Genomic DNA, 22,940 nt, shown 5'->3' on the forward strand with positions numbered 1-22,940 from the left:
AACTGAATGAACAAAACCCCAGAAAGCACTGCTGTCATGGAGCATGTTAATACTTGTTATAGTCTGTACTTTGTTGCCTTGGGATAGGAAATTCCTAGGCATTTGTCAGATGCCCATCAACCCTTGGTCCTGACCCATTATTGGCAGAAGGAGCTGCCGTGGAATAAAGCAGAAGCTGTTTTCTCAACCCTAAGCCACCCTCCAACAGCTCAAAGTCCAGCTAGCATCCTCCTTGAAAAGGACAGGAGCCAGCAGGGTGAGCAGGCTTGGCCACAGCAGGAGGGGGCCCAGGGTGAGCTGCTGACACTGGGGCTGATTCAGATGAGACTTCCATGTTGTTAACCCCAGGGTCTGAGGACGGGTCATCTAGTGGTCCTGTGTGTGACACAATGGCTGTCATATTTTGAGTGTTCACCATGTTGGAGACATTTAGTTTTGGTCTCAGAAATGACTCTTTAACGTGGATATTACCCTTATTCTCATTTTCTGGAAGAGGCTCTGACAGCTGGCCTGCAAGGAAGTTAGTCCTCGAGCCTGCTCTGAGCGGTCACCTTCTGGGCCACACGATTCTGCTTCCCTTTGCAGGTAAGTGTGCAAGGCCTACTCCTCCCTGCCTGGCTGCCGGGGCTGGGCTTCCTTCTCCATGTACCCCTAGGTCTGGGGTATGGGGCTCTCAGGAGGGCAGGGGGTGGCATTCATGGACAGGAATGTCCCACGCAACACTTCCTTCCTCTGGTATCTGTTTCATGACCGCACCTGACTGGGAGCTTTCCTTCCTTCTCACTCATCACTTAAGCCAAATAATTTCCCATTTACTAGAATAGTTGTCATATGGCAATTTGCAATATTTGCAATGGCAATTTGTTCATGAAGATGTGCCTACCTCTCTTGTAGTTGTTTTTCTCACCCTTGCTGCCATCCGTATTATCCATGATTTGTCATAGTCACCATGATCGTCAGGTCTCTGTCTCCTGCCTACCTCTTTCTCATGGCCACACCCTCCCCCAGCCTTCCCTCTCACGGTCACCTGTGCCACCTCCGATGGGGAATGTGCCCGTCACCACCAAGTTCTGCAGCCTTTCATCAGGCCTTCCCTGAAGATGGTGCAGGGTACAGGGGTGATGTTCTTTCAAGGGCTAGGCCCCACAGACTTGTCTGAAAGAATCTCCAGGGTGCCATGGCCCAGGAACCTTAATCACTTGCTGTCTTTTCTTGTGCAAATTTCAAAGACATGACCCTTTTGGGCAGAACAGGAGCCCCTCCCTCCAGGTTGAATGTAGACTTGTGCCAAGGGGCCTGGTGTGGAATCTGGCATGTGTCCAGTGTCAGCCTCCACATTCCCCCCACCCTGACTGGGTATCACACAGTTGTGCACAGACTGCACAACTATACATGTAGACCCCAAAAGCTGCTACTGCTCCAAGGCCCTGACATGGAAAAATTTTTGACATTTGTACCCTCCACTGTCCTGGCTAGAAGACCCTCCAGACTTGATATAATAGTGGCCCCTTTTATTGAGGGTCACCATGTGTTCAAGCCTGATTTAAGGTTGCATTAGCTCATTTAACTCAGGGCCTCTGCAGTGGCCACTGCCCCCCACTTCCAGACCTCATGCTTCTTGTTGTGCCTGCTTAGCCTGGGCCCCTGAACTTTCTCTTTAGTTCCTTTCCTGAAGGACAGAGGAAGCTGTCCACATGAGCACATTTCATTGTTTGACTCTTAATTCAGACTTTCTTTCTTTCTTCTTGGTAGCATTGGCTTCAAGTGCAGGACAATGAACATTACTTATTGACCTTTTACTGTGAAGCTGATATAGTGATTTATTCAATTCTCACATCAGTCCTTTGAGGGAACTGTGGTCAACCCCTTTTTGTACAGATACAAATTGAAGTTGGGGAAGGCTTCCAGCTACCCAGGCCACACAACCAGAATCTAACCCCAGAAATCCTGACATCACAGGCTGCCTCCCTGCTGCCACACCTGGCCTTGGCCTTATGATTTGCTGACATAGAAACTTTCAGGATGGACATTTTCTTTCTTTCGGTATTCTTTAAGTAAGAAATACAAGTTTGAGGAGAAGAAATAATAGTTAAAAGAAACAGACTGGTTACAAATATGTCCTTGGCCAGGGTGACCCAGACACAGGTGCCAGCTGTGCCACCTAAAATCATGTGGCTTTGGGCAAGTGACCCAACTTCTCCCTGCCTCAGCATGTTCATCTGTAAAGTGGGATTATTAATGTTACCTGCAGGATATGGCTGCTGTGAGGAGTAAGTGAGAAAATCTGAGTCAAGTGCTGAACATGGGGCCTGGCCTATATTAAAGGCTCACTAACGGCTGCTCTTGTTATTATTAATGTGAACATAGACCTCCCCACTGATGTCACCTCATTGCCTGTCAGCTCCAAGCAGCCTATGAGGGCATCTGACGCCCTCTGGTGTCTTTGGTATGATGGCTGGCCTGCCAGTCTATGGGGATGAAAATGTTGCCCTGAGTCCATGACAATGGTTTTAGAAAGAGGCCGGCAGTTTTCATCATCACCACCATGTCCACAAAAAATGTAATTTCACTAGAAACCCCTATAAGGTCCCCAAATGCCCACTGCCCACTCAACAGTGCTATGGCCTTCCTCCTCAACATGATGCTGCTCTGAATAGTTTTACAAGATGGTGTTGGCAAGAGGCTGGTAGGCCACCCGTGGTTCTTGAGAAAGAGGCTCACCAAACCCCATACCTTCACCACCAACTCTCGAAGGTGATATCCTTGAACATTCCCTACAAAAATTCATTTTCAACCCAAGGCTCTGCAGCTGAGTAGGGAGCGGTTACCACAAGCCACCAGGAGAGGGTGCCCCAAAGCCACCTCTTAATGTCACACACCTCAACCTGCACCCCTGACCCCCTCCCTGCAGGCAAGAGATGAAGGTTTCAAGATCTTTTTCTTAGAGAAGTAAACACACACTAGGATATAACCTGCTGTCTTAATCTAGTCATGCACATTTTAGAAGCTTGTAAGTCTGTGGTCTCATTTTCCTTTCATTCTGTAATTGTTCATATTCCTGCCATACTCTGCCCTCCAGGGAAAAGATTGGAAAATGGATTGAGAAACAGTTAATACCTATAATTAATGGCCAAGTGTCAGGAAGTGGGATAAACACTTTTCATTCATTGCCTCTAACTCTTACAGCCACTCTCGTTGGGGGGATGCTGTTATGCTCTTTTCCTTAGTTTTCCTAAACTTAATTTTTTTATTAATGAAAATTTCACAATGAAATTTTTAATTAATATAAATGATTAATTCATTACATTTTATAATGAAAAATTTTTTTCTTTATAAAAAATTGTAAAAATGCAAAGAAGTGAAGTGGGCTTTCCAATGTGGTATTTTCTCCACGAAACATCCTGGGGAGGCAGTATAAAAAGCCATATGGTAAACGACTACTCAATATCCTATAGCAAATTATAATTTTTATTTAATGACCAACAATATTCTTTCCAGGCATATTGTAGATATGTGGGAATGGCGAGGAGGCTGATCAGCACTACTTTAGATTTATCTATTATTATATGTATACTTTCTGTTGCTTCTCATTCCTTCTTCTATCTTCATGCTTCCACCTGGGATCCTTTTCTTTCTGTCTAAAGAACACTCTTTAGGGATACCTGGGTGGCTTAGTTGGAAATGCAAGTGTGGCTTAGTCGGTTAAGCATCTGCCTTGAGCTTAGGTCATGATCCCAGGGTCCTGGGATTGAGCCTTGCTAGGGGCTCGCTCTTCTCTCTCTCTCTCCCTCTGGCCCTGCCCCTCCCCCCAGCCTGTCCCTCCCCTCTGCCCCTCCCCACCACTCATGCTCTCTCTCTCTTTCTGCAATAAATAAATAAATAAATAAATAAATAAATATCTTTTAAAAAAGATATTCTTTGGTCTGTATGTGCTGGAAATAATTTTTCTCAGGTTTTGATGTCTGGAAATATTATAAGTTTACCTTAACTTCTGAAGAATATTTTCAGTGGCTGTTACAGGATGCTGGATTTCAGCTGTCTTTCAGTGCTTTGAACATAAGATATGATATGTCTTTGGGCTTCTCTTGCTTCTGATGGAAGTTAGTGGCCAGTCTTGGTTTGGTGTTGTGAGGATGATATATTTTGCCCTCTCTGGTTTCTCAGAAATTTTCCCTCTGTCTTTGATTTTTATAACACTTTCAATACTGTAGATCCTTGGAGTTCCTCTTCTTGAGTCTGTGGCTCTATGTCTTCAGCCAGTTTAAAGTATCTCTTTAAATATTGCTTCTTCAGGGATGCCTGGGCGGCTCAACAGTTGACTCACTCTGTCTATGTCTCTGCCTCTCTCTATGTGTCTTTCATGAGTAAATAAATAAAGTCTTTAAGAAATATATATTGCTTCTTCATTCATTCTTCTCCATCTGAGATTCCATTATGCATATTTTAAACCTTGCCTAATATATATCTCTTGTGTTCTTTTCTAGTTTGTTTCTTTATATCTTTTTTCTCCATGTTTTGGTCTGGATATTTTATTCTGATATTCTTGACTAATTCTCTCTCCAACCTATCAATTGAATTTTTATAGTATAGGGTATATATATATATATATATATATATATATATATATATATATATATCTTGCAGCATTTAATTCCTTGGGCATTTGATCAAAGTTATTTAAAATTGCATGTTTGACTACTTTGCTTTGGATCTCTTGTGGGTCAGTTTCTGTGGTCTGGAGACCAGACCAGCATGCCACGCATGGCTATTGTCCATCTCAGATTGACAGGAAATCCCTCCAGCCAAGAGCGCTAGTAGGCCTTTCTGCTTTTGATGTTTCATGTTACTTAGGCCCACACTAATTTCTTCCAATATTATATTCAGATTGTTTCTTATTGGTTTGTATTTACAAAACTTGTTGTTATTTCAATTTAAAGTATCTTTGCCAAGGACCAAATTGAAGCATAGAGCAGCTACAAGATTTTGCCTAATATCACCCAGCATTCAGTGGCTCTAGTGGACATTTGTTAATTTGACTGCAGCTCAGTCTGTCAAAGCCTACCCTATGTTTGGGGAATAGGAGTCAGGGTTTGGGATATTCTCTCTGTACAAATGCATGAACCCCCCTTCTTGGTCAACCAGATGTTTCTCCTGGAACTTTTCATCTGGAGTGAGTGAAGTAGAGTTGGAGGAGACCCCACAGACCTCATGCCAGCATTGGTGGTGGAGGCTGTAGCATTGATTCTGATCCAGCAGCAGAAGCCACAGCATCCTTACCAGATTTGTCCCTGTGCATGGGTTCAGGTGGAGCCACCTACCCTCACCCCTTGGTTCTGGCCTCTTTATGAGACCTGATTTTAATTTTGTGAGTTATCTCATACCCTTTAAACCCATTCCTGTTCTGTATAAACTAACCAGAGTGGATTTTTATTGTTTGCAACCATGGATCATGACTAATTCAGTGACCGAGCAGTTGAGAACTTGAGAGGGCCAGGTGGCTGCTCCATACTTTGCTGCAGATTCAGCTGAGAGATGGCTGTGTTTCAGACCCAGAAACCTGGTGCGATTCAGTCTCTTGCCCAGGAACATTATAGGGGATGCTGAGCATGCTACAGAGTACCCACTAAATTGTGTGCAATTTTCCCGAAAAAGTAAAATAATAATTTCAGCCCTTTAACAGGCTTGAAAGGACTCATTAGTGAGAGAACAATGAGAAACAAATTAGGGAGAGAACAATGAAGGGAATTGTCCTGTGGTTGACACAGATGGAGGCTGGGCCTGTGTCTTGACCTGGCTTGGCTGGCTTGGTGAGCTGTGAGCCGTGGCCTGAGCAGCCATGGGGGAGGTGATAGAATCTTCCTCATCAGAGCATCCCATCTTGGGAGGCTCCTCTGGGTCTTCTCCAATGTCTTTGTGGAGATCAGTGTTCTTGGGACAACCAGGCCCTGGCAGCTCTTCTAGCCAGGGACTTGGCTCAGTTCCTGACCCTGAACCTGACCCTCAGCTGCACTGCACCTGGTTAGCTACTCGATAAAGAGTGCTAAACTCAGTCTCCATTGCTCAGAGGATTGAGGAATGTGATATGCATCGCAGATGTCTCAGGTCTGCCTCTCCATCCAGACATGGGTTCCAGGAGCACAGGGCCAAGTCTTTATATCTCCTTGTATACTGTGCACTCAGTAGGTTGTAATAAATGTTATTTGGCAGGGGTGTGGCTGGCTGGTTTCTCCTTCACCTCTTTGCTAACTCTTACTTCCAAATTGCCATGTTGCTCGGCAGGTGGATCCACATGGAAAAGTACATTTGAGGTCAGAATATTGCTTCCTGTTAGATGTTCTGAGATTGGGGATGAGAGGGAGAGGAGGACTTTACAGGTGAATGGGTAAGTCTTGTCTTTCTTCTTTCTATACGGCCAGCCCTGGCTTTTTGCTGCTATAGACAGATCAGTTGCTGTTTACTTGATGGTCTGCACATTGATGGTGTAACTTTGAAGATTCTAGCATATATTTCCATCCACATCCAAGGATGTTTTTGCCCCATGTACTCCAGATGCAACCTGAGGGTATTCTCCCACTCGGACCCTAGTATTCACAATAATCCTGGGCTTTTCATTCAGCTTTTACATCCAGGTACCTTTAATGCCAGGGGAGATGTGCATTTAAACCAACAGCAGTCCTCCAACAAGTTTCTCCGCCTTCAGTTTTGCCCAAGATTGTTCTTTAAAGCATAAATCCAATCAAATAGGCTCACTATTGAAAGCTCTCCCAAGGCTTCCTGTCATACTGGGGCTCTTTCTACCTCTCTGTTGCCATTTCTTGCCTTTTACCTCCTTGCTCAAGACTCTCCAGACACACTGGCCACCTTCTTACCATTTAAACTCTTTAAACCTCAGGACCTTTGCATTTACTGTTTTCTATGCCTGCAACACTATCCACAGGTCATTTCACATTTTCTTGCTTCTCCAAATGAGGATCTCAGCTCAAATGTCACCTCCTCCTTGACCATCCATCTAATTTAGCCATGCCTTCCTCCAGTTATTGTCTAAACTTTACCCAGTTTTATTTCCTTTACAACACTTCTCTTTTCCTAAGGGTATCTTATTCATTTATTTATATACCTAGAACCATGCCTGGTGCATAATTGTTCCTTGGTAATGTTTGTTGGACAAGCGAATCAAGGAAAGAATTAGTGGGAAATGTTTTTAATGGCCATAGACATATTTGAAAAAATGTAACATGAAATTTTCAGCCTACTTCAAAGCATTTAGGTTAATTGGCTCTAAAACTATAATTTAAATTACCTATGGAGTGAAAAATGCTTGTCATATGGCAAATTGAGTAAATTGATTATTCCACAAATGAACAAATTCAGTATTGAATGAATGAATGAATGAATGAATGAATAAAAAGTTGATATTCCAGAGATGTGTGCCATTTTTATCCTGTGGCATCTTGCACATCCTGGCACAATGCTGGGTACACAGACCCAAGAAGAACACGGTCTTATGAACTTGATGGGAACATGCTGCTCTGTTAGTCTCTCTCCTCCTTATGGAGAAGGAAGAATTTTCTGAGTCACAGAATGCTTCCCAAAGCCAAAGGAAGCAAGACTTTCAGATTGTTTTCTCCTTGAGATTTCACACCCCTCTATGAGTTCAGATAACTGAGAACCAGGTTCATGATCATTGCCATCACCAGTCCAGACTTCCCACAGAACAGAAGGAGCAAAGTTTCCACCTCTGCAAGAACACTCATGACCAATTCCTCCTTTCTTGGGTGAGCAAATCTGAAGGAAGCCCCTTAATGGTCTCTGCCCATTTTCTAGCCAGCTTTCCATCCCCTGCAACAAATCAGCTGCCGTTTGAATCACTTTAAAAAAAATTACACCTTCCAGGGTGATTGTCCCCCTTGTACCCAAAATCCTTTGGGCGATCTTTCCTCCTAGGCATGTGTTCAAGAAATCTCTCCATGCAGATTGCTGGCATAATGTTAAATAGAATCAGACAAGGGAAATTCTGGGGAGAAAAAAATCACAGTTTGTGTCCTTAATCAACTAGAAATGCCCCTTATCCTTTTAGTTGGATGCAGTCTTTCTCACTTTGCAACTTTTCATTTATAGATTTTTAGAGCTTTTTGGAGATAATTTTCCATGGGTCTTTTGCATTTTTGTGTCTTGTTAGCAGAGGCAATGATGGTCTTTGTTCTGGATGAGTTTTCAAGGATGTTTGTGTAGGAAACAATTTTGAAATGTAGAAAAAATGTCTCTCTCTGGACACAAAGCAGGTTTATTTTTTTTCCTAACCAGAATAATAAAGATAATGTCTCCATCCAGGGCAAAGGTTGGGCAGATTTACCAGGAGCCTCTTATAGGATTGAGAGTTTCCTAACTAAGCACGGTGACAAGGACCCACGGTGTGTTCACCACTATTGGTCTGCTCCACAGTGCCCCATGAACTTGGGAGAATGGTTCAGGGGAGCATGATTCTCGATGTGCCATGAGTATAAAGTCCTTTGTCTCTGACCCAAGAGTTTCATGTCTTCTGCCCACATTCATGGAACTGTGGCAGGCTAATTTAATGAGAAAGCAGGGTAAAATATCAGACCCATCTTGATATTCCTCTGGTCTATACTCTGTAACTTAACTGTAAATATGTATTGTTAGTATACATTATACATAAAATTGGACTGAATTTCAAGAAAATTTGTCTTACCTCCTCAAGGGCAAGGAGGTTGCACTCTCCAAATTATCTAATAAATATGGGGCATGTGGTAAATAACCCAAATCTCCTTGCTGTCATCTCATCCTTTGGATGGCCTGTGGTTGGGGATGTGCCTCTACTACATCCACAAGGACCACCACTGAACATTGATTTTGTAGTGGTGGGTCTCCCAGTTTTAGGGGTCTCCAAATTTAACCTCAGGTCATTTTCTCTACTAGCTGCTACCATTTCCCACTACCCACCCAGTGAGCCAAAAAGTGCCAGGTGGGATGGCAAGAGGGGATAATTAATAAGAACAGACCCAGATGAATGGAACAGGAGCCCTGGGGCATGAGTCAATGAGGTGAATGCTGAGACATGATGTGCTGGAAGGAAGCATCAAATCCCAGCTCCAAACAAAGGGCTAATGTCCAGACATTCAGGAGGCCACTCTGCCTGGGAAACAGAAACCTATTACCCTGGGTATCAAGAATACCAAGAATAGGAGGCCTGGGATCTAGGCCAAGTCTGGAACCATTCCAGGCTGCCCCTTGGCAGGAGACATAGGGCTGCAGTGAAACAGAAATGAACTAACATAAGGAAACCACCGAACCCATCTCTGAATCAGGATTTGGCAGCTTCTCATTCCTCCTTTCATTGTGTTATACTCTATGATGCTATAGATAGAAGAGGCAATAATCATGATTTTATAAAAACAAAATAAAATACAAAACCTGCTACCAAATTTAACTCTTCCAGAGAGAGCTAGGCGGGCAGAGGGATGGGCCTTAAATCTGGAGCTAGAAGTTACTGAGTTTGGGTCTTGGCTTTGCCACCTGAGCACAGAGGGGACCCATTTCCCCACCTATAAAAAGGAGGACCAGAACATGACACTAGTCATTGTGTGTGCAAGAACTCTCAGGCAACTGGGGTGTGGAAGTGGGCATAGAGCAGAGGGCTCAGGTGAGGTGGAGGGAGGGGAAAGTTAGTCCCCTTATAAAAGTCTTTTCCCCAAAATGAGATCCCACACTTCCTGGCTCTTAGTCACAGTAATATTAATAATAAAAGCCACAACTTAATAGATGCATATGATAAATCAGATGTTTCACACACACGTGATGTTATTTCTAATCTAGAATCGTTATGAGATTTAAATTTACAACGACTCTGAAACTGAACCATTCTCATACTTCAAATGAAGAAACTGGTTCTCAAGAAACCTGCAAGGCATGGCCAAGGTCACACAGATAGCTTAGAGCTGGGAGTCACACATTCTGGACTGAAGATGGCCAGAGAGGGAGAAGCCACAGTCCTGGGATAGGTCTGCAGCAGAGTGACACTCAGTGAAAGAATAAAGTTTTCTCTTTGGCAGCCATAAACCTAGCATTGGTACCACAGTTGGCTAGATGAGAAGTTCTTTTCCATATGTTGTCTATTTAACCCTCACATCCATCCTGCTGGTGGCTTTGTTATTTGCCCAGGAGGTAGTGTGGCTCCTGGAGGATTGTGGCAGCAGCAGAGCCTGCAAGGAGATGTAGAGGGCAATGGAGAAGTTCTGCCGGGGTGGGGGCAATGACATGGCCAGTCATGTAGGTGGGGCTGTGGATGCTGGGGGTGGGGCAAGTGGTCTTGATCTTGAGGACAGAATAATAACATATTTTTGCCAAATACGTCCTGTGGGCCAGACCTGGTCTGGCCTTGCCTCTCCCCTACCCCCTAGCTTGGAGCTGACCAGTGGAGCATGGCAGGCTGTTGTTTGGGCTCCCTAACACAGCAGGTGCAGGATCCAGGCTCCAAGTAGACTGGAAGATATCCTGGGGGTCCAGGACATGGCTCTAGAATAGGACCCCAAAAGTACCAACCTCTGACAAAATCTTTCTCATTCCTAGGAAGGTTCTAGACTTGTCTTTGGCCCATGATGGGCCTAGAGGATATCCAAGATCATTCTGAAAGCAAGACAACCTTGTCCATTGGTTCTCAGAGCCTAGAAGCTCTGTATTATTATTCTCATTTTGCAGACTAGGAGCCTGCGGTTTAAAGAGGTTATCTCCCCTCTCTCTTTCCTTACCCATACTGCCTTCAACATCTCAGACATTGGCCAGGGAGGTGAACTGACTTCAGTGGTTAATGAATATGAATATGTGTTCCTAAAGTGGAGGGTTTTTAAGTCTGACTCTAATGGGGGGAGCAGTGTGGCTTGGTTGTGTCAGGGCAGAAGGCAAGGCTGAGTGAGAGAGGGAAGTCGGCCCTAGGCAGCAAACTGGCAGCCTGGGCAACAGAACAGGTGCAACTCAGCAAGGAGCCAAATGGTGCAACTTTACTGGTGGTGGAGGCAAGTGTGCACAGGTACAATGCCAGTCTTTTCTTGGAGTGATGGAGCCCAGGAGATGGATGGGAGAGTGCATTCCCAGAGACAAGGAAAAATGTGGAGGCAGGACCATTGACTCAAATGTCGGTGGGCTTGGAGTTATGAGAAATGGGTTCAATGCTCCCTCAGAACTGTGGTTTCAACTTTGCTTGCCCACTAGACTTGCTTGAACAGCTTTAAAAATATTGGTACTTGAATCCTACCCCTCAGGAATTCAGATGCAATTGGTCTGGGTTGTGAGCAGGGCATTGATATTTTTAAAAGCTCCTGTGGTGGTTCTGATGTGCAGTCGTGGTTGGGAGCTGCTGCCATAGAATGGGAAGGTAATCGCACATGTCACAGATTGGGTCAGGAGTGAGAGATGGAAGTGAATGGTGCATGGTAGCTGTGCAAGGAAGGTGTAACTTAAATGATGCAATTTGTGGGTTCTTAAAACAGGAATTAGATTTTCTAAATGAAATCCTACTAAAATGCCCCATAGACATCTTAAAGCAGCCCTGTGGTGGAAAAATTGAATAATCACTTAATTTACTTCTGTGTCTGATGTGATTTGCATCCATTAGTCTTTTTCATGACGTATCTTCGGTAAATGAGGGACAGGTTGGATGCCTAAGGGTTTAGAATTGTGGGAGCAGGCTCCAACTCAGCTCACACAATTCTTAAACTCATGTGTAAAATAAGTTTATTTGAAATGCAAACTCCCCACCTCTGGGCCTAAAGTCTAGAAGGCAGTAACATTTTTAGATGGAGCCTGGAAAAGGTGTGTCTAACAAACTAGCAAACTCCCCAGGTGACTATGTGACAGAGATGATCTGTGGCCCCATGTTAAGTTATGCTGATTTAGGGACAGGGGATAGAGGCATAATGTATTTGGTTTTCTTAAAAGCACTCTAAGCTACCCTATCAGCCATCCGGTGTGAAGAATATTTACAGTTTAATGGAAGCTGGAGGGAGGAAAATCAATTCCTAGTGCTCCAATCTAAGTGTTTGTCTAGAGCGAGTGCAGAGGATGTCCCATTATGTATGTCCTCACATATCACCAAACTGATGCTGGTGCCTGCATGCATAGCTTCAACCTGTCAAGAAGCATTTTACACTCCACAGCCCAAGGCAGCTCTATATCTGAAACACTGTCAGAAATACTGAAAGCTCTCCAGAGCCTTCCACCTGAGGCTGGGGGACATGAGGCAGCTGGCATCCTGGCTCATCTTTGCTTGAGGCCCTTGTGGTCTGAGAGGAAAACTCTAAAGATGGAGGGTTGCCTAGCAGTTCTGTCTGAGGGACATTGTAGAGTTAGGATACTCCATGAATACTCCCTCAGCACAACCAAGGTATCTAAGCTGACTAAAATAGTGGGGATGTGTTCATGTGCCCTCATGTACAATAGAAAAGCAGACCCATGCTAAAGAAAAAGAAAGATCTGCTCCAGGGAAGAGTCATCTTGTTTTCAATTAGGGATGAGCATTTCATTTCATTGTTTCATTGGGGAACCATTAACCACCTTAACTACAGAGAGAGAGCACATATCATGCATAGTCCTGAGCAAAAGAATGCTGGGCTAACTGAAGGGGGACACAGAAGAATGGTAATGGGATTCAGGAAGGGGCTAGATAGACAATCCCACTGCGAATCTTGGATGTGGTTCCTTTTGGCATCTTACTTTTCCCTCATTGACAGGATTCAATGTTGGCTATCCCAGCACCTTCAGGGATTAAAGAGATCATGTCCTTTCCCAACAAACCATTTTAGCCACAAAGAAAGGAGACCAAAAATGTGTTGTACATTGGAGAAGACCTTTGCTCATTCTATGACTCTTACTGGAAGATCAAGAAACCATGACAAAGCAGCAAAATCCCTTTATGAGCAAACCATGGCTCTTAAGATGAGTGGGAGTAATGAAGCAATATTAGGAAGAAATTCAATAATTAAATAAGTGAATCGATGAGAAGTTCTCATGTTTACATTTTGAGGAATTGCTTCTCGCCAAAATGGGGCAGCCATTTTACATTCCCATCAGCGATGTAGGAGAGTTTCAATTTCCCCACATCCTTATTATTGTCTCTTTTTAATTAGAATCATCCTATTAAGTGTGAAGTAGTACCTCCCTGTGGTTTTGATTAGCATTTTCCCAAATGACTAATAATATTATGCACTTTTGTCATGTGTATATTGACCTTCATATATCTTCCTTGGAGAAATGTCTGTTCATACCCTCTGTTCATTTTTAAAGCGGCATGTGAATTTGAAGATACAAATTCATCTTCTCATTATTGTTGAGTGGTGACAGTTCTTTACACATTCTGGGTTCAAGATCATTAATAGGTGATTTGCAAGTATTATCTCTGAGCCTATGGGATGTCTTTTTTCTCTCTGTGTCCTTTCTGATTGTATTTTAAGTTCTTTCCAAAATAAGGCCCTAGGAACTCCCAGATTCAAGTATACTTCTGGGCTTGGTCCACTGTTGTCTTGTATTCATGCTTGGGTATTCATTCACCAACATTAAACCCCGGGATAGAAAATGTGACAAAGCAGGATCTTCTACCATGACAGGAATCCTTTGCTGATTTCAGAGATGGCAGTAGCAGCCAATATGGAAAACACACTGGAACTTTCTCCTGGAACTGGGCTGTAATGGAAAGTGCCTTCCAGGGATGTCATCTTTTCCCTGACCCCTTCCCAGCAGCTTCTGAAGACATAGCAGAAAATAATCTTCTTTGAAGATACTGTATAACAATTCCAAAAAGCAGAACCACATGCTTCCAATGCATTGTGCTTTCAGGATATTTTGGGTTTGGTTCAGCTGCCGAATGAGCTGATTGATGCATTCAACTGGAGAACCAGGTGAGCCCACTGACTTGAAACCTACTCTATTCTCCTTAGCATGAGAGGCCACTGAGGAACGGAAAAAGTGTAAAAACACTGAGATTACCTACAATTTTTTCCCTGGAAAGGAAGTTTCATGAAGTTTTTTTAAACAAATGACACCAAACTTCCTCATGTGCTCCTCAATAACTGTTGTCTGTCATAGAGATGCTTTTATTCTTGACCTTGGCTAGTCTGCATTTCAAGATGAATTCTCAGACAGACTTCAAGTTTGGAAATCACAAGGTCAAATAGGATTCCACTATATGCAGCATTTTTATGGTCTGGAAGGTCACTTTCACAAAGACACCCCTGAAAATCTTCTTCAGGGGAAGCCTTGCAGTGGTCTCCTGCACCAGTAAACTCTAACCCCATTAATCTTTTGGATGCATAAAACGAAGGTCAAGGGATGTTTATCTGGCACTTCCAAGACATAAGGCTTCACTTTAGTTGTCTTAGGTGCATGCTGTCGTGTTGTTCCCTCCAGGAATCATGTAGGAACCAGTCCAGTCATTTAAAACTTGATCTCTTTTTCTTCTTTTCCAAAAGTGCCTCCTTTGTTTGAGAGGCTTTGAGGGCTTGATAAGCCTTCCTTTTTTTTTTTTTTCCTCTCAGATTTTCTGGAAACAAAGGGATCGTGTTTCTTTACTGTTGCTCCGTCATCCTTCCCTTTTTACTTTCTTTTTTTTTTAATTTTTTTATTTATTTATGATAGTCACATCAGAGAGAGAGAGAGAGGCAGAGACACAGGCAGAGGGAGAAGCAGGCAGGCTCCATGCACCGGGAGCCCGACGTGGGATTCGATCCCGGGTCTCCAGGATCGCGCCCTGGGCCAAAGGCAGGCGCTAAACCGCTGCGCCACCCAGGGATCCTGCCTTTTTACTTTCTTAATGGCATTCTCTGAAGTATAAATATTTTTAATTTAATGAAGTCCAATTTCTTTTTTCTTTTATAGCTTTTGCTTTTGGTGTCATATTTAAGAAAACATTGCCAAACATGTGGTCATTAAGACTTACTCTTGTGCTTTCTTGTGAGGGTTTTTATAGATTTAGTTTGTACATTTAGGTCTAGGATCTCTTTTTGAGTTAATTTTTGCATATGGTGTGAGGTAAGGGTCCAAGGTCATTCTTTTGTATGTGGATATCCAGTTGTTCTAGCACTATTTGTGAAAAAGACTATTCTTTCCCCAATGAAATGTCTTGATATCTTTGTCAAAAATAAACCGGCCATAAATATAAGAGCTTATTTCTGGACTCTCAATTGTAATCCATTTATGTCTGTCCTTATGCCAGTAGAACATTGTCTTGCTAACCACAGCTTTAGAGTAAGTTTTGAAATCAGGAAGTATCCATCCTCCCAAGTTGGCTGTTCCTTTCATGATTATTTTGGCTACTTGGGCCCATATGAATTCTAGGATTGGTTTGTCAATTTCTGCAAGAAAAGCCAGCTGGGATTTTGAATGAGTAGAGCAATTTGGAGAATATTGCCATTTTCACAATATTAAGTCTCAACATCCTCGTTCTGACAGATTCACTGAATTATATCTATTTATCACTAGTCACCAGTTACCTCAAGGAAGGAGACAGAGCACAAATCTAGTATTTTCCTTTCATCTAAATTCAGGTTACAACACTGAAAATGCTATAGAGACATCACTGGGTGAAGTAAACAGATTGTGCTTCGATTTTTAAAAGAAGTTGAGAGAGATTGTTTGAAAACCTTCAGCCTTTTAATCATATCCATCAGTTTTGGTTGTTGTTTTTTTGTTTTGGTTTGGTTTTTGTTGTTTTTGTTTTTTAGTTTCCATCTGTGCCTGTATGGTGCTAGTTGTTACAGAAAGCCTGTTTATAATGGATAGGCTCTGGCTGTCCTCAGTGGTTGATAATCACTGGCACCCTGGTAGGACAATATTGAAGATGGAAATGTGACTGTCTGTTTAATTTTTTTTCTCCAGACACTGTGGTGTTTGTTACTCATCTGTTACAGGTCAATATTTGTAGCTCCCAGGAGAAAATTGCTTTTCCCTGAAAATGCATTGGCCCTGGACACAAATAGGCGGTCTGCTGGAGTGAGACAGAAAACTCCAATGGAGGTGAAGAGCATGAGTCCATCTCCCAATTGCACTTGAGTGATCATGGGGGTAGGTGCAGCTGGTGCACTGCAGAGGGAAAGACCATCTGCTCTCTCTGCACCCTAATGAAACATGACTCTGAGACACAAGAGGTGCAAATTTGGTTGAATTTGTAAACTACAGTTCCTAACCCCATTAGGAGGTGTTGATGTTTTTGTCTTGGACTTGCCAACATCCACTCAATACAGGCACAGACCTTTCTTCTTCATGTCCTTCTTTCCCAAAAGTCAACAATGTTATTGTTCTTAGAATGGGAACTTCTTACCTAGGCTTTGCACTGGGAGCCGTTTGATCTTTTTATACCTTAGCAGGGTAGCTGATAGTGGTGATGCTTCCAGGAAGTCCCCCTGCGACTTACTCGGGTCCCTCAGAGGGCCTGTCAAGGAGGCAATGAGGTCGAGAATTAATCACGTGCTGGAAGCGGGTCTGCAGTCTTTGGTTGGAAGAGGCAGAGTCTTTCGGGGACCAGAGTCAGGACCTGTTTGAAAGCCATTCTTGATTGCACTCCAGGGTCTCAATCTGAGCTGAAGATTTGGGATCTAGCCATAAATAATCTCTTGAGAATTTTTAAATATTCTAATTATCACAACAACCAGATATGTTGTCAACATAGTGATTTATATGCCACCAGATGATTACTTTCTTTTCTTCTCTGAAAGCAGAATCTAAGGAAGAAGGGTTAGACTGGTTAGTGAAGGTTTGAGAGTCAGATGTTTGGGGTCTGGCTTTTTGTAAGTCACTTCAGTCCTCCCTGTACAGCTCAACTGCACCTTTAAAAGAGGAAGCACTGGCCCATTGAGGAAGTACTGATTCCCTAAAGAGTGCAGGGGTTGGGTGGGCCTCAGATGGGAAGAAGGATCGTTAGAAAAAAGGGAATAACTATGAAGTTTCACTAAAGTAGAAGTTTTCATTATTATTATTATTTTTTAGAAGTTTTCATTATTCCCTTCCAGTGGCTAACCAGTAACCTGACCATTGGTTGAATCAACCCCCCCTTTTTTTGAATCTGCACTTTTGTTTTCATAAAACCAAGAGCTATTTAGGGAGGATCAGATCATTGAATATACAGTAAGCATTTCCTAGGCACTGGGTTCTGTTCTAATTGCTGGGTAACAGTGGTGATAAGAGAGACAGCCACCACCCTCACGGGCTGACGATTGTCTAAGGTAGAGGAACGGTAAAGGTAGATATCTATGCAGAAGCTGCGAGAGGACAGACAGGGCTGGAAAAACATGGGCAGTGCTACAACGCTGCAGCCAGAGTGCTAAAGCTAGTAGGGAGTAGGGGCAGAACTCGTGTTCACTGAGATCCTCAAACAGGTGGCTCATGTAGAATATCTCACAAAATCCCCATGGAGGGAGGAGTCCTATCTTCCAAGTGCTCACGGGGAAAGTGAGGCTCCCAGAGACCAGGTTAACCACCAGCACTCCCCCGGCCCGCCCCCCCCCCCCGCCCCCCGGCCCGCGCCAGCCCCCCCCCCCCCCCCCCCCCCCCCCCCCGGCTTTGCTGAAGGTTACTGGATGATCTGGTTCAATTCTGGGTCATCTGATTCCAGATCCTGTGTTCTTTCCATTATGCTGCCTTCCAGAATCTTCCTCCAGTCCCTCATTTTACAAATGGTCTCCGAAAGAGCTTATGGGAAGCTGAAATCCAGAGACTTCCACAGTGCTGTGTGCTGAGAAGCCCTCTCTGTGTTTTCCTTTATCGCAGGAGTGAAGGAGGATGGGCTGCAAGGCAGCCAGCAGCAAGACCTTGTTCAAGGTCAGAGCCCCCAAGGAGAAAGTCCTCCAGCCTCACTGAAGACACACAGGGCCCCAGGGAGCTCCCGAACTTCTCTGATGGTGCCCGGTTGGCTCCCTCCTGCCGTCTCCCTGCCTGCCAGACAATGGCTCTCAGGCTCCCAGCTGTCCCCATCACACCCTGAGTGTCGGTGCTATTTTTAAACCCCTCTTTTCTGTTCCCTTTTAATCTGACAGGTGAAGAATTGCTGTCAGTTTCACACTGAATAACATTCATTATTCATTATCTGTGGTGAAAGACCTGATTTACTACCTGGGTTCTTCCTCCTAAACCACGCCAAGGAGGCCGTTTTAATACTGAGAGGGAACCGGTCCAGTTTTAGATCCACAGACATGTGACAATAAATGGAGGCTGGGCCTCTCTCTTTGGGGGAGGAGGGCAGAGGAGGGCCCTGAGTCATGCCCAAGGAAGAAACGGCTTTCAAGAATCTCTGAGGCTGTCACATCAGCAGCTGGGAATAATCCTCTGTGTCTGGAACGTGGTCACCAAATAAGGAGAATGACTTCACAGGATAATAAGAGTTATTCAATTTAGTGTGCAAAGTTCATTTGCTGGCTTATGCAGAAGAAAATCGCATCTCTAAGAGGCCTGTAAGCATGCGTATGTCTAATGGCACTCATTTGAGCAGCTGCCCCTTGCCCAACAGTAATGTGGCACAAATCCAGCCACCATCCAGCAAATGTGTGTAAGAGCTTCAGGAGTCCACTCGACAGGGGGGAGAAGCTGCCCCGTGGGGGCCTGCGGTGTTCTGCGGCTGGCGTGGGCGGCCCTGATCGGGGCCCTTGCTGTAGCCATGTGGGGTGCTGATTAACTCCCCGCCCTCCTCTGCGGAGGGCGGATCTCTGGGCAGGTCTCCTTAGCACCCCAGCTCTCCTGTCTCCTGTCTGCGACTCAGGGCCACACAAACAAATGGCTGGCTTCGGCTCTCATCTGTCCCAGAGCCCAGGGACACTTGACTGGTGCTTTGTAAAGCAACTCTCACCTCAGAGTGTGCTCTCGCTTTCGGCTTCCCAGGCTTGATCTGACAGTACAGAAACAGATTTGAACTTCACACACTGTGCTTTCGTGCTTGCCAGCTGCAGAAATAGTGCGGGAGGGAAGGAGTTGGCAGGAGGAGGCCCATTTCTTCCTCTGAAATCTGTGCTTGGGCTCGGCCCTCCTCCTGCTTTCCCCTTCTCTCCGAGCCCCCTACAGATGTCGCTGCTTCAGTCATGGCCTTGGTGAGTGCTGTGGACGCAGACACCTGTCACGGAACCCAGGGATGCTGCTCGCTGCTGGCTCAGACCAGGGAACAGTGGGAAGGGAGGGAGAGGTGCTGTCCCCTGTGAATGTCCTGGGGCGCTGAAGCAGATCAAGGGCCCGGGATCCCTGCGCAGAGCTGACCAGAGCAATGCGAACAGGCCAGCAGAGGGGCAGACCCCGGGCAAAGAGGCAAACTCTACAGACCACAGCTCGGCAAGTGGAACAAAACACAGCACATCCGTCCTTTAGGGTTTCGATGACCTAGAGAGGTGGGGTTGTCGCATGCCTGCCGTGGTGTGCCGCGGAAAGAGTTGCCTCACAAGCAGAGGCAGCAAAATGATTTGGAAATTGTCGTGATTTTTCATGTGGGTTGTGTATTTCCAGAAGATAAAATGAGTTGTTTGTGCCCTCGCTATAAAATGCTAATCTAATTGTTTTCATTTCTGACAGCAGATATAAAATCCAAATATTAATAAATACCTGTTCGTTAAATCGGTGGTCTGGTCTAAAAATGCAGGCCCCAAGGTCTTGTTTGCTGGTTGCTGTATACTTGTGTATAAACATCTGCTGTGGGAGGAACGCAGTTTAGGGGAGCCGTACTTCTGTATTTTCTCTTGTGGTCTGGATGCCCAGCTTTCTCTACCGTTAGCACTATTACAGTGTAAGGCCCCCTGGGCTGCTCTCTCCTGCGGCCATCAAGCAGCCTGCAAGAAAGGGCGATAGGACATTCTGAGCCCTACTTGTGCCTCCTGCTACCTCATAGGCTGCCTCACTCCATGGATATTGCCTGTTGTACTCCTAGGGCTCATATCCAGGAATAGGTGAGTACTGGGCACTTGCTCATTTGACTGTAGGAATAAAAGATAACATTTACAGAATTCTTGTCATCTGTTAGTGCCTTTATTAGTTCCATTAATTCTCAACATTATGAAGCAGCTGTAGTTATCACCCCCACTTTTACGACAAGGAAAATGAAACTTTGAGAAGCCAGATGACTTGTCCAAGAGCACACAGAGAGGGGGGAGCTGGGATTTGAGCCAAAGCTTTATGACTCCAAAGACCCACCCTCCCCAGATCATCACAGCATCCTGGGTTTCTGGAGTGGATGGAGAGGAGAACAGGGAACCTCCTTCATGGGTATATAGGTGAGATGCTCATGAGCCTGAGATCCCTGCCTTGGCCATAATCTCCTTTGAGGAAAGTGGCCATGGGTGGCTTTCCCCCATCGTGTCATGGCATGCACCATGTGTCAATCAAAAGGAGTTCTGCTACCACGACTGCAACTGATTGGGCCACCAAGCTCTGTGAGACTAGAACAGTGCCTCTTAACCATTGGTGAAGCTCCAGTACTTAGCACGTAGTAGGCGCTCAATAAATACTTGTTGAGTGAATGAATAAATGAAAGGACGGATCTGAAATTGGTGCCCAACCTATGGCAGCCACATTTGAGGTATAAAAACATGAGATCTCCAAGGTGGACCAACACAAAATTTTACTAACTAATGGTCCACATTGGATGGTGGCAAATGGATGGCATGAGATCCTTGGAAAGTATGGAAGTCAGGTGTATTCTGAGGGGGGGTGTCCTCTCCACAAAGCCTATTGGATGTCCCAGTCTGGAGAGTGCAGGGACCCAGAGGGACAGCACAGCGCAGGGGCCAATGTCCTCTGCCACTCATGTTTCTGGTATCTTTCATAGAACCTCCAGCATTAAAGGTGATTAGAGAACCTCACTTTCTCAGAATATTAACAAGCATCTGCAGGACTTGCCCGGTCAGTCAGAGAGAATCGATCCGTTCTAGGTCAGCCAAATCTTCCCACAGAAGGGCATGGGGAAGGCAGGGGCTGGTCTCTTTCCACTTCCTTCTTCCCTCTAGTTGCTCAAGAGAATTCAGTACCCCAATAGCTGCATGTGTGTGTGCACGTGTGCACATGCATGTGTAGCAGGGGAGGGGAATGACTGCCCATTCTTTGCTTCCCAGGGACACGGGACTGTGGCAAAACAGTGGTGGCATCTTTGGAAATGAAAAGAAGGTGGGACATTATGTCCTCAAACACCTGGCCATCCCTCTGTCTGTGGGAAATATTCTCACACACAGCAGAGAGCACGTCCCCATGTTTATGTTACATGGGGCCATGTGCTCCCACAGTCTTGAGCTGTGGGAACCCACTGAAGGAGGAGGAAACACAGCTATAAAGGAAAACAAAAAGGTTAGTAAACATGAGTCAAGCTAACACACAATTTGTGAGCTCCTTAGACGTGCTCTGGACTAATGATTTTCTTTTCAGCTTTCATCAGGGTTGTCAAATTCCCATCAGTGCTAGTCTTGGGTAATTTGGTTTTGTATTTTAGAATACTATGTACTGTCTGTGATCAACACCCTGGACTTCCCACTGTTATTGATCTCCTGGGCCTGATTCAGTCAGCAAGTGGGCAGGGATCACTAGGTAATTTTCCAGCCTATTCCTGAGCCTCTAGGCTATTACTTTCTGTTGTTGTTGCTGCTGTTACAAGTATTGGCTCATGATCTGGAACAAAAATAAAGCCTCATCCTGCAGGCATCACTTCTTACAATGGCCAGAGCTGCTTCTATCAAGGATAAACCTTAATGGTGCTTCCCATGGGTGCCTAGCCTGCAAAGCCCACTGGCATCCTGCCTCTTGGTTTTGCTTAGAGGAGTAACTGGGGTATCATGACACCACAGGCTAGACATTCAGCCCCTTCTTAGAGAACAGGCATATTGCATCAAGAATGTGGTTGGGATGATGCATCCTAATTAAAGGCTGAAGAAATCATTTTGTGTTGTGACTGCAGCATTAGCTGCCAATGCAATAACTAGCTTGTGCACACTCTCATTCTGTTTTTCAAATGTCGAAAAATATAAGCGTAAAAGTGTGGTAGTGCCTATAGTTGGGAAGGAGAGGGGTTTCATCTCAGGACTGGCTCTGAGGATTAGTTGTGGCTGCCTGGAGGGCTTGTCAGGCCGAGTCCAGGCTCTGTTGGCAAGAACTCGAGATTGATTAATCATGTCTGCCATCAAAGCAGGCATGGGGACAGTGGGGTTACTGTGCAATATTTTGTCAACGTGGTTTATAATGTGGATTTACAAGGTTTATAATGTGGATGTATAATGTGGATTTATGAGGTTTATAATGCGGATTTATAATCTGTAATGCCCCTGTAATGGCAATGACCAACTGTCTCTCCTCATCTTTTTCATAAAAATATTCCAAAGATTCTTCTCATTAGATGAAACTGAATCCTTACTCACTAATTATGCCTGCAAAATGAAAAGCAGCTGGAGAAAAGACCAAGGAAACATGGCTATACCTGAGATGGTCTGAAATTTCTCAGTGGAGCCATGCTGGTCATTCAAAGGCCTGGTTACAGGGAAGAACGCAAGCTTTGTATTTGAATCCTGATCCACCACTAGCTGAGTGACCTTGAGCAAGTTACTTTACCTCTCTGAGTCTGTTTCTCCATCCCTAACGTGGAAACAATTTCTACCATCCTGAATGGATGTAAACATTGGGGAATTATGTTGACTCCTGTAGGAATGATAAAAGGTAAGCATGGTTGAGGAATGGGGAGCTCTGGCTCCTAGAGCATTCTAGTAATTCATCTCAACACTATAACTGAATAATCACTTTTCCCTCAGATCCTTGAGTGGCATGATGGGAAAAGCCATGGGATGAAAATCAGAAGACCTGAGCACACATTCTAGCTTAGCTACTTCCTAACTGGGAGATCCTCGCTGAGCTTCAGGGTCTCCTTCAGTGAAACAACGAATGCTACCATTCCCACCGTTAGGATGATCTCGACCATATAATCCCTATGA

At 44.6% G+C, this 22,940-nt stretch overlaps 1 pseudogene; it reads right to left on the reverse strand.

Annotated features, from left to right (window-relative positions):
• Positions 1–13,632: 13,632 nt before the first annotated feature.
• On the reverse strand, positions 13,633–14,591 carry LOC140616573 (large ribosomal subunit protein uL30-like; annotated as a pseudogene).
• Between the last annotated feature and the right edge of the window lie 8,349 nt (positions 14,592–22,940).

Source organism: Canis lupus, chromosome 24 (assembly GCF_048164855.1).
Source record: "Canis lupus baileyi chromosome 24, mCanLup2.hap1, whole genome shotgun sequence".
Classification (NCBI taxonomy): domain Eukaryota; kingdom Metazoa; phylum Chordata; class Mammalia; order Carnivora; family Canidae; genus Canis; species Canis lupus.